Raw genomic sequence first — 11,885 nt, forward strand, 5'->3', positions numbered from 1 at the left:
TCTGTGACTCGGCTTTGATGAAGACAGTCAGTCAACTTCTGCCTCTAGAAAACGGTATGGATGTCAGGTGGAGAGTTCCTTAGGTTCTTTGGTGACCTCCATGCTACTGAATAAAAGTCAATAGCTGCTGCAAGTACTACTTGTAAGGATGATGGACATTGATTAAACCCTACTGGTAAACTAGAGGATAAAAAGGCCTAGTGGAGTAACAGACCACCCTTGCCTCCAAAACCACTTAGAAATTCTTAACAGTGTTTAACTAGCTTGGTAGATGTGCTCTTCATTTAAGTAAACATATATATTTATATATATTTATGGTACATATTGCATCAATTGTTACAATTTTTAATTAAATATTATCCTATAATCTGTTTAAGTGTTAAGACCAAGCAGATGCCTGGTATAATTTAGAAAATAAGTGTACAATAAATGCAATGGTGTGAGTATATGCATGGCCATATAATGTCCATTTGGGACACTTTGTTGTCCCAAAATAGTTCTATAAATGCATATCTGCATTGTTTGAGTATTGACTGATAAAAACGCAAGGAAGGATGTAACCAAGAATATTGCAGAGCTCTTTATGAAACAGAATGGCTTAATCATTTGTGAGACCTAGCAATTTTGGAGAAGTTCTATTGCTATAAAAACTAAAGCTTCTCTTAGATTTAAATAAGACCTGTAGTCAAGACTGTAGACTGTGAAAGATGGACAGAGAAACAAAAAGGCCAGTACTGAAGACTGTATGAGGTATTTTTTTTTCCTTAATCCAACTAATATAAGTTTCTTGTGCTGTGATAAGAATGTTTGATCAGTGAAAGCATGTTTTAATGCCTTGAGGTGTCAGAGAAGTTTTCTAGATAGACACAAGACAACGAGGATGATAATTTGAACAAGATGTTTCTAAAGGACCAACTACCAGCAAAGTAATCAGCTGCTGGGCAAAGAAAACACTAGGGGAGGAATGACACAAAGTAAAGTGACAATATCAACAGAAGACAGCAGAGCTGGAGGAAATTCTGTATTACATTGTGCCATCCCGCTAGTGATGTGTAGACAAAGATATAATCATACTACAATTTGATACAAAGCAAAATAATCATGTAGCACTTACTTGAGTGCTTAAGGCAATTATTGCTGATTACAGTAACTTATTAATATGTCTGTACTCGTAAGCACTTAATTGACATTTGATTGTCAATTTAAGACCAAAACTCAGACTGTAACAAATAAACCTAAAATAAATAAACGTAATAGAAGTTTATTAAAAGCAGACTATCAGTTTATAAATTACTTAATTCATACTGTGAACACAGAGCACTAAAATATTTACAGAAATATTGCAAAAACATGAAAAATTTGAAATGAATATTCAATTTAAATTCATATACAACTGCATATTTCAATAATAAAATCCAAACTTGAATAGAACAATACCAAAAGGAGTTTAGCCTTTGTTTTAAAACCATTATAATTCAAACATCTCTATCAACAATAGTGTGCATGATGTCTAATTTTTAATGAAAATGACATGATCTGCATGCATGGTCAACATAAAAGACAATTTAGCCCTTTATGTTTATAAGAACACAGAATCACTGGCTGTGGGTGACAGCTAATTTCCTCTAGTCTCTTTATGCCCTGCAGCTATTAATGCACACTGATCTTCAAGAATTATTGGAAAAAATTAAACACAAACATAAAAAGAACAAAAAGAAAGCCATCAATTTAAGGCTAATTTCTACAAAATAATTTGTAATGCACTACTACTTTTAAAGAATATACAATATAATGCTGGACTAACAATTTTGTATGAAAAACAGCCTGGTATCACACACACACACACAAAACTATTATAAAGTACAGATGTTCTCTTAGATTGGGAAAAAAAGCTCTCTTTTAGTATATTTAAACAAACCATATGGGATTCATTTTAGTTATTTCAAAGCTTTTTTAGATATTTCTTGAACAAATACTTCAGGCGTATGATATGGGATGTGAAAAAACTCTCAAACATAGTTTTATTCCTTGGTATTATAAAGGTACAAGGCAATAATTTAAGAACTTAATACCAAATGGATTAACTAGAAACCTAAAACCAGAAAAATAAGAAAGAACGAAGCAGAGTAAAATTTTCTTCTTGGTTTTACTGCCTTTGCCAAATCATTTCCTATTTTTTGTTAAAGTTAAATGACTGTGGTATATTTCACATCTAAGTTCATTCGCTTTTGCTTTCCGGTAATCTGTGCCTTCCTCTAGCTGTGCAGAATGTTCTCCAGCATTTTATCCATTCTGATTTATTTGTTTATCCTTGGCCGTTCAGCATTCCTTCTTAATAAAAGTTCCATTCTGTCCTTTGAGGAGACTTTTTGGTTATTTGATTGCAGGATGTGTATGACAAAGTTGTGATTAGAAGAAAATGTGTCAAGCAAGCTGATATCTTTCTGCCCTTGCTTCTCTTTGTATTGAGCTCAAATACATATATCCTGATTACAACTAGTTACCTGCAGATTCAGATTGTTGACACTGATTTTGAGTTTGAAATTGTGGTTTTGTCTGTGCAAGTTATTCATTGTCTCAAGATGTACACTGAAAATAAACATGAAAAAAATACATTGGATATATCTAATATAAATAATATAGGATATGTTATTGATACAACATATTCCTATGGAACAATACGAACAGGAATGCAATTCTCTTAGAAGGTCTTCAGGGTTCAAGAAGTTTTTGTACCTTATCCCTGGCTGAATGAGCCAGGATTGGTAGCCGGGAGAAAAGGAGACTCAGTGGGATCTTATCACTGTCTACAGCTACCTGAAAGGAGGTTGTAGTGATGTGTGGGTAATTGGCCTCTTCTCCCAAGAAAAAAGTGATGGGATGAGAGGAAATGGAAACAAATTGCACCAGGAGAGGTTTAGACAAAATATTAGGAAAAACTTCTTCACTAAAAGGTTGGTCAGGCATTCAAACAGGCTGCCCGAGTAAGCAGTGGAATCACCATTCCTGGAAGCATTCAAAAGATTTGTGGATGTGGTCCTTGGGAATATGATTTAGAGGTGAGCATGGTGGTGCTGGGTTAAACGTTGGACTCAAGGATCTTTGAAGTCTTTTTCAACCTTAATTATTCCATAGTTCTATCATTCTATTGCAGTTTCCAATATTTTCTGTGAAACTCCAGTAAACTTCTCAATCATTGCGTGAGGTGACTTTACTAGATGGATATGTTTAGTCAAGAGTGTCATGCAACAATATGTCATAAGCTCTGCAGCAAATTTGAAAATAGTCTAAAGTCCAATATGTAGATTTTGGGGGGAAGTAACACAGTGATCTTTTCCACATCAAAGACAAAATAAATGCAGTATTTTACTGAAGAAACCACAGAAGAAAGGAATTGTTTGGTTTTGAAGATTGCTAACATGAGATAGAGTTTATGCTTCCCAACCAATTGCACCCAATCTTTTTTACATGTCAAATGGTTATCTGAGGTCTACATACAATTAGTGCTGCTTTTGGCATATTTTCTAGTGAAGAGTTGACCTCATCCCACAGTCCTTAATAATTTAACTGTTACTATCTGTCATTCCAAGCAGGATCTCATGATTAAATGACTCAGCAAACTCAAGGTGCCTTAACAAAAGATGGTTGGTCATTTGCAAGAGGGATGAAAGCAGATGAAAACCTTATTTAGTTATATTTTCCTTATTCCTTATTTAGGAATATTATCAGAATGGCAGTTTAATCAAGTATATGATTGGTAAGTGTTTGCATTCTATTCAGACTGAGTATTAACATAGGTGAATAATTCCTACTAATTTCACTGCAGATAATTGGAACTTGTCTGAAAGAATGTGGCTTCTGAAAAGGAAGTAACAACATGATAATGTGCTTAAGTTCTGAGGATGGGAATGCTTGGAGATTCAGATATTATATGAATTGGGACACTCACTGATACTCTGCACTCTTACAATGGAAATATTTCATGTTGAAGAATTTAATTCCTTCATTTTCTTTTTCTAAGACTTAGTGGCACATTTTTTTCCAGTTCAATTTAATGTGAAACTTTGCTTGTTTGATCATATTCTAGATGAGCCTAGTATATATAATCTTTAATAGGCAACGGTATAGATTTCTGTGGGTTGGATTCTTTCTATTAGCAGTCACTCAAATTACTACATTTAACATTGTCATTAGTGATAATTATGATTCATTTTGCTACATGAGGAAACTGGAATAGAATACGATGAATCACACCTTTGCAATGACATGACATAATCTGTTGGCAAAAAATACAGCATATAGTTTAAACTAGTTTAATTTTTACTCGTTGTGCTAATCCTCAACATTTCAATCAACTTAATAACAATAATTTTTGGCTCAGCCCACCTATTTCCAAAAATAAGTACTTATATTAAAGCTTTGTAATCCCATTTCCAGAAACATTCATAGAATGTCCATGTAACCATACTGGTCAGAAAAGAGCAGTTCCTTCTCACATTTAACTTAACGGATTCTATTTGCAAATAAGCATTGAAAATTTTTTTTTACCACCTCTTTACATTTTTGTGTCCTGGCTATGTTGTCTTGATTGCTGAGATTTTTTAAAGGAAAGAAAAAAAAATTTAAGTTGCAGTACCATGGCCCCATACCAAAAACATATTGCTGTGCATTCAGTTGCAATATTTCTCCTGAGGCCAAAACACTATTTTCACCAAGAATAATAGTATGCAAAATAACAGGAAACATACTGTGAATAATGTCTTACATATGGAACCCTTGGTACTGTTAGTAAAACATTGGTTATGTGCATGCAAAATTAAATGGCCATGAAGAAGGGACAACATAATAGTTTGTGGATTTATGATGTATTAGTGAATCGCTTTTTTATTTTATTTTAAACACTAATATTTCTACTTTAGAAATATTTCTTAAATTATTGCATATACCCCTACTGTTACGCATGGCAAAATAAAGTTAAAAGTACATTCAAAAAAACTTCAATACTTAAGTAAAATTAATATAAGGAAGTGATAGATGAGCAAATACCAATTTGACAGAGATGCTGGACTTCACCCTGAGTAATTCCAAAAACCAGATAGGTCAAAATGATCAAGCTTTTTTTATTAACCTATCATAATGGATTATTAGTTTGGTTTGACTCAAAATTATAAGAACTTACCCTTCATCCTGAAATTACTAGTGCTACGATATCTGACAGACCTTCCTGGTGCAGTGGTTTCTGTAAGTCTACTGCCAAAATGTGGGGAATTCTGCTTTCTGAATTCCCCTCCCTCCCAAATTCTGGCTGAAGGACCATCAAATACTAGATTTTTGATCACCATAACTCATCCTAAACACTAAGTCTTTAAATGGAAATAGAATAATCACTTCTGAAAACATTGGTGCTTCCAAGGTTCATCATTGCTTCACTGCCTTTTGGACAGAAATAACATAGCTCCATGGAATCCAAAAGTTTCTTCCTCAAAGACAGAGATGTCTGGCTGCATATAACTTATAAACAACCACCTTTTCAGACTTTAGGAGAAGTTTTGAAAATTTTCTGGGAATTGAATACCCGAAAAGGCATGGATTTATAAAACCAGGCAATCGTAGAATAGGTTGAGAGGGAACTTTAAAGGTACCTATCTAGTCCTCCTTCTGCTGTAGGAAGGGACATCTATCACTAGATCAGGTTGGTCAGACTCCAAGCACTTCTGATTTTAATGCAATAAGATGTCCCTGGAGTCTTCTCTCCTCCAGGCTGAATAACCCCAACTCTTTCAGCCTGTCTTCACAGCAGAGAAGTTCCAGCCCCCTGATCATTTTCATCAACCTCATCAAGGCCCACTTTAACAGGTCTTTCATTTGTTGTGGGTCCCGGAACTTGATGCAATACTCCAGGTGAGGTTTCATAAGAGATAGAAGAATCACCTCATTCAGCCTGCTGGCCATGATTTTTTTTGGTGCAGCCCAGGATACACTTGGTTTTCTGGGCTGCAAAAGCACCCTGCCAGCTTACATCCACTTTTTCATGCACCAGGATCATCAAGTACTTCTCTGCAGGGCTGCTCACAATCAATTCAACCTCCAGACTCTATTGATATTCACTTTCAGAAGCCCATGTAGACAACATCTGTAGCTCTTCCCTTATCCAGAGATGGAGTCACTTCATACTAGAAAGCCATCAGATTATTCTGGCTCGTAGTGCCCACGGTGAAGCAATGTTGTCTGTCTCTATGCACCACCCTTTCACTTACATATTTTGACATAAATTTCAGGAGGGCTTCACGATTTTACCAGTGTAGAGGTAAGACAGACTGGTTGCTCAGCCAGTCTTTTTACCCTTTTTAAAAATCGGTGTGACCTTTCCCTTTTCTCCAGCTGCTTGGGACTTTGCCTGACTGTCACTTTTTCCTGATGATGAAGGTTGGCAACCACAGCACCACTTAAGCAACACTATCTGACCACTATCACAGATCTCTTCACACTTTATAGACACCTACCTTTCTGGTATATGAGCTGCAGATGCACATGATTACCTTCCAATAAGAATTTTAGTATGAATAGCTAAACTATATCTAGAAAAAATATAATCAGAAAGCTATACTGTGTTGACTGTCATATCAGACTGATTCTTGCTATTTTTCCAAGATTCTTTTCTCACCAGTCACACTAAAAAGATTGCACGAAGTCACAGGTTTGTGCTTTATTGCTAAAATCAAAACAGTTATTTTCTTGAGAGATCTTAACACTTTCTTGCAAAAACGGTGTCATCTCTTCTGGAAATAACACTCTGAAAAAGCTCACAGGTCTGCTTCCCCAAGGATGCATTTTATACATGCTACACCTTCTACACATTCTTTAACCATATTGGTCAATGCCTTGGGCATGATTGTTACTGGCTGCAGAAATAACTTCTGACAAATTTACATCAGAACTTGTCATAATATCACCAGAGTTACACTGTTACCACAATTTGATACACACTCATTACAAGGAAGAATTTTTGACAAATAATCCAAAAGTTCTAATTAAAGAAATATTCTGTGTTCCTTTTTTTTCCCTCTTCACACAAGCCAATAAGATCACAATAACCTTTAGGTACCAAGGGTAACTTCCATATTTAAACAGATGAAAAATGACATCTACTTTTGTCAAGAAAACTTAAGCATAAATGTTCCTTTCTTGTATTTCTGTAGAGTCCAAACCTTGAGAAATTAAATGACTGAATTAGAAATCAATTAATTCTAGACAGATTCTGGAAGCATCCTAGCTTATGTGTCTTTTCATTGTAATTCACATGCTGTTTCCTGGCACTATGAAACCTCAAATACATGAGACTATTCATCAAAGAAGAGGTTATTCTTAAAGAGGAAAGAGCATCGAATGCACAGTCACAAATATATTACTCGCAAAAATACCCAAAACAATCAAGAGAACAGAGTCAGAAGACAAGATACTTACTCTTCAGTTTGCTGTTATCACTATGGTCCTTTATCATAAATAATAAAGTCAGAATGTGCAGAGCTGAACCAATAAGAGCCCTATTTCACTCTGGTTTTTTTATGAAATGGCTAGGACCCTAAGAACATTTGCAGAAGAAGAGTTAATGTTAAAGATGGAGCCCTCAATTTTCAAATAGTTTTCAAATTAGACTTTTGCCTTTCTAGGTATGTGAAAGATGACAATAAATATTCAACTTTATGTAAATATAAATGATTATGTTTATTAATAAAATTTTATGACTATTTTGTTTAATTTTTAACTTGTTCTTGTCTAAACTTATGAGGTTTATCTCTTTACAATCTTCCTCTCCACAGGGGGAAAGTTGCGGGGGAGTGAGAGAGTGGCTATATGGTACATAGTTTCTGGCTGGGGTTAAAACACAACAGGGAATTTGGCTGTGAAACAGAAGCAGTATTAGCCCTTGGGCATCAAGGAGGTAAAGCTGCAAGGACTGACCATTTTACCTAATGCTTTACACATGAAAAAAAGCATAGCTGTGATACAGGACTCTGTCTTGTCTTTTTGACAAATCTGATCCCAGGTCAATGCTGCAGTCATGAGGACATGAGGTATAAGAAAGGCTATGTATCTGCCTCTTCTTTGTTTCACTAAGTACTTTAAATATTGGGCTAAATCATGTCTTCTGTCTTGGTCCTAGTGATTATTTTAATATGATTTAAAAAAGCCAACAATAAGAGGCCTAGCTGGGACTCTTAACTGATCTGGCTGAGAAAGAGACTCTCACACATTTGCTTTCTTACTCCCCCTCTCAGAGGAATGGGTAGGAGAAAATAGGAAAAAAAATGAGTAAGAGAGCTCATGAAAAGATAAAAAGACAGGGAGATAACTTGCCAAATACTGTTATCGGCAACCAAACTTGATCTGGGGAAAACTAATTAAAATAGATTTGTGTAGTGAGAGTCCTACAAAACACACATGAAAACCAAATCTTTCCTTTCACCTTCACAGCCTCAACTTCTCCAGACTCTTCTATTTTACACTAAGTGGCATAGGGGGACTGGGAAATAGGGAGTTGCAGTCAGTCCATAGCATCTCTGCTGCTTCTTTATTTTCACTTTTCCTGTGCTCTATCATGGGGTCTCTATTAGCACCAACTCTTCGGGCATTAACACCTGTTCTGACACGGGGTCCTCCACAGGCTGTAGAATGGATAGCTGCTCCCCTATGAAAGTTTGTTTTCTACTCCTCCTTTTCTCACTTTGGTTTCATCTCTTCTGTTTCTTACTCTTTGTCTTCCCCCTTTTCTTGTACCTTTTTAGGATTTTTGCTCTTCCTTTAACAGGTACCAGCATCTCAGCTGAGGGGCTTAGCTGTGCCCCATGGTGGGGGGATTGGAGCTGGCTGAAGGTCCAGCACAGGAAAAACCCTGAGTTCCCATCACAGAGGCCACCCCTGAACCCCTCTGCTGCAAACACCCTGACTCCTATACCCTACACAAATTTCAGCTCAAATCCCTGCAGACAGAATAGGAATGCATACTCTAAGAAACTAATTAACAAAATGGAGAAAAGGAAATGTTAAAAGGGGAAAGGTTCAAGGCTGTGAATTTTGATCAAGAAAAGATTTCCCTAGATCTACAAAGAGGTTACACACCAGAGTACTTTTTTTGTGAGTGGGTCCTGTCTGCAAGTACATCTTTTTTCTTATGCACTCTGAGCATGCTAGATCCACGTAAATCACATGAACCTTAAAGTGCATATGATCCTGACCCTGGAAAGAGATCTATAGGGCAACATGACAATACAAATTCCAAGCAAATCTGATTGCAACTATTTGTCTGGAAAGCTTTTAAGATCCTTTGGGGCACTTCTCATTTTTGTCAGGCTGGGAAGCAATGCATTTATATCCTGCCCCTCTTCATTTCAGAATAAGCATCTCATTATTTGCTTTGTAGTAGAATATGTCACATTCTGAATGCCATGTGCCAAGTTTCACTAGTGACGTTCATGCAGCAGGATGGAGTGAGACTGACGGCACTGCCTGCCCATGTCGGTTTGGTCTTTGCCCTCTCTGACATGATGACCTCTCCCTCTGCTTTGTTCAAGGTGGGATCTCATTCCTTGCTCTTAGAAGTCTAGTTCTCCAAGTTCACCCAGCAGGGATGTGACTGCAGCAGCACAACTCTGCTTCCACACCAGGGCTTTGGTGACCTTGAAACCTCCTCTCTTTTCCATACTGTTAGAGTGTTTCCTTTCCTGAGATCTCAAGAAGAAAATCAAAGCAGTATCTTTTCCCTGTCAGAGTGAGGAGGAACCTGTTCTGCTTTGAATTCATATATGCTTTCAAACTTAGCAGGTCACTATAATTTCAAACTTCATGCCATATTTTATGGATGATGTATTTTAAAAATATTCCATGCATGAATATCTCAACTAATTTGAAAACAATATCCTGGCTTTCCTTCTTCAGAGAGTCTAAACATGATCCTAAAAATAGATAACAGATCTGACATCCTTTTGTTTATTTCAGTCTTGCCACTTCTTTTGACATCTTTCTGAGTATTAGGAAATTTTTTATGTACACACGTACACAGGTGTTTACAGTCCAGGTTACATTTATCCTGTTGATTGTGATTGTTGGTCACAACATAGCTTTCACCATAGATTTCACATGGTTTTGTCTAGAAAATTGGAAGTTACATTCTAAACTTTTTAAAAGTATGTTGTCTTTGCACACTAGACCAGAGGATCTAATTTGGAGAAGTGGGTATGTCTTTCTTCTGTGCTGTGACTAAAAGAGCTGTTAACTTAAGCAAGATTGTTTCTGAAAGTAGACATGACTTTTTTTTATGGTAAAATACTGTGGTGAAAAGATCAATTTATGTTAACAGAGCATGCACCCTTACTTACAAAATGGTGCAACCTAGCCAAGATTATGCATATTGTGCGAATTAGAACTTTTTTAGCTTCTAGAAAAATAGTTTCTAGCATTAGGATCCACAGGACTGAGTGTCACTGTTGTAAAACAGACTTGCCTGGCAATAATACCATGAATCAAAGCAATGGGAACAAGTTTCAGCGAAGGCTGAGGTAGGGTGGCCTTTTATTCAAAATCCCATATCTCACAAAGAAGTGAGTCCTAAAATTAAAACTGCCTATGGCCAGCTTAAGTGATATAAAAGTGCAATTTACATAATAAAAAATGTTTTAGAAAATAAAAAAGGTGTACATCCATTGATACTTGATGGTAGAATAACAAAAATTAGAATGGGAGTAATTACCCTAATTACACTTGCAACTACCCCTGAGTGGGCCTCCATGTATGTGGGGAATCATTTATGACATAACTTGAACTTCTTAGTCTTGGGGAATCACAAGTAGAATTCCCATGTTGTCTGTGATGACTGACAATGATAGGCACCCTTGTGAGGGACTACATTTGATGACCTACTACCCACTTACATTCCAGGCTTTGGACTGGTCCCCCAGATAAGGGTGGATTTCAGCCAGTGTCAGTACTGGGCTCATGAAACATGTCACATAGACAAGAAAGAGTTTTCTGTGTATTCACAGAACAGTGACGTGATGGGCAACTGCAGCCTCTAAATAGAATGCAATGCTGCCCTGAAGGGCTGTCTCTGGGGACAAGAAGCTGTCTCTGCCTTCCTGCCTATTCAACAATGGCTTTGGCATTGCTGCTTTTACTCTAAAAAATCAACATCTTCCAAGGGACAGATTTTTGAAATAAAATGTTTATCCAAAAATGTGTGCTGTCAATAATTGCAGCTACCTCATTGCTTTTTTTTACTTTTATTCTAGATATTTAAGTGCATTCTTAGAACTTTTTATAGTTCTTGAGACATTGCATGCTATTCAAGGTGCTTTTCCGAGTCAAATGATGAACAGCAGGAAAAAAAAGATTTCTAAAGCAAATACTTGCAGATCCTTAAATTTAATAGCAGTGCCAGCTTCAGATATTGTACTCAAGAGAAAACAATCTTCTGTTCTAGTAGATACTAATTAAGCTATTGTGTTCGTGGGATGGTAAATATCAGTGACCTCTTTTTTTCTTTTTTGTTTAAGTCTTAACATGCAGATTATGATGGGGTAGTTTAGTTCACACTTTTCTGGCCATTTTCTTATCATTATTATGCAATGTAATAAGATATTTCATTATTATTTAGTCTGAAACTTTTGCAAAGAAGTTGCTGAAATTACCTCTAAATTTATACTTGAGTTACTGGACTCATTATTTCAAACATCTTGGTCTGAATCAATATCAGTAATGATTCATTCTTTTGATTAAGAAGTGACTCCATCTGTAGATGTCAGATAATTACTGAGATGACCTATAATGAGAACATTTCACAACTCTGACTTAAATTTCTTATTCCCTCAACAGCATAATGACTTCCTCCT

The sequence above is a fragment of the Pseudopodoces humilis genome, chromosome 1 (assembly GCF_049639895.1).
Source record: "Pseudopodoces humilis isolate 2021_Gansu_Grassland_sample_001 chromosome 1, ASM4963989v1, whole genome shotgun sequence".
Classification (NCBI taxonomy): Eukaryota; Metazoa; Chordata; class Aves; order Passeriformes; family Paridae; genus Pseudopodoces; species Pseudopodoces humilis.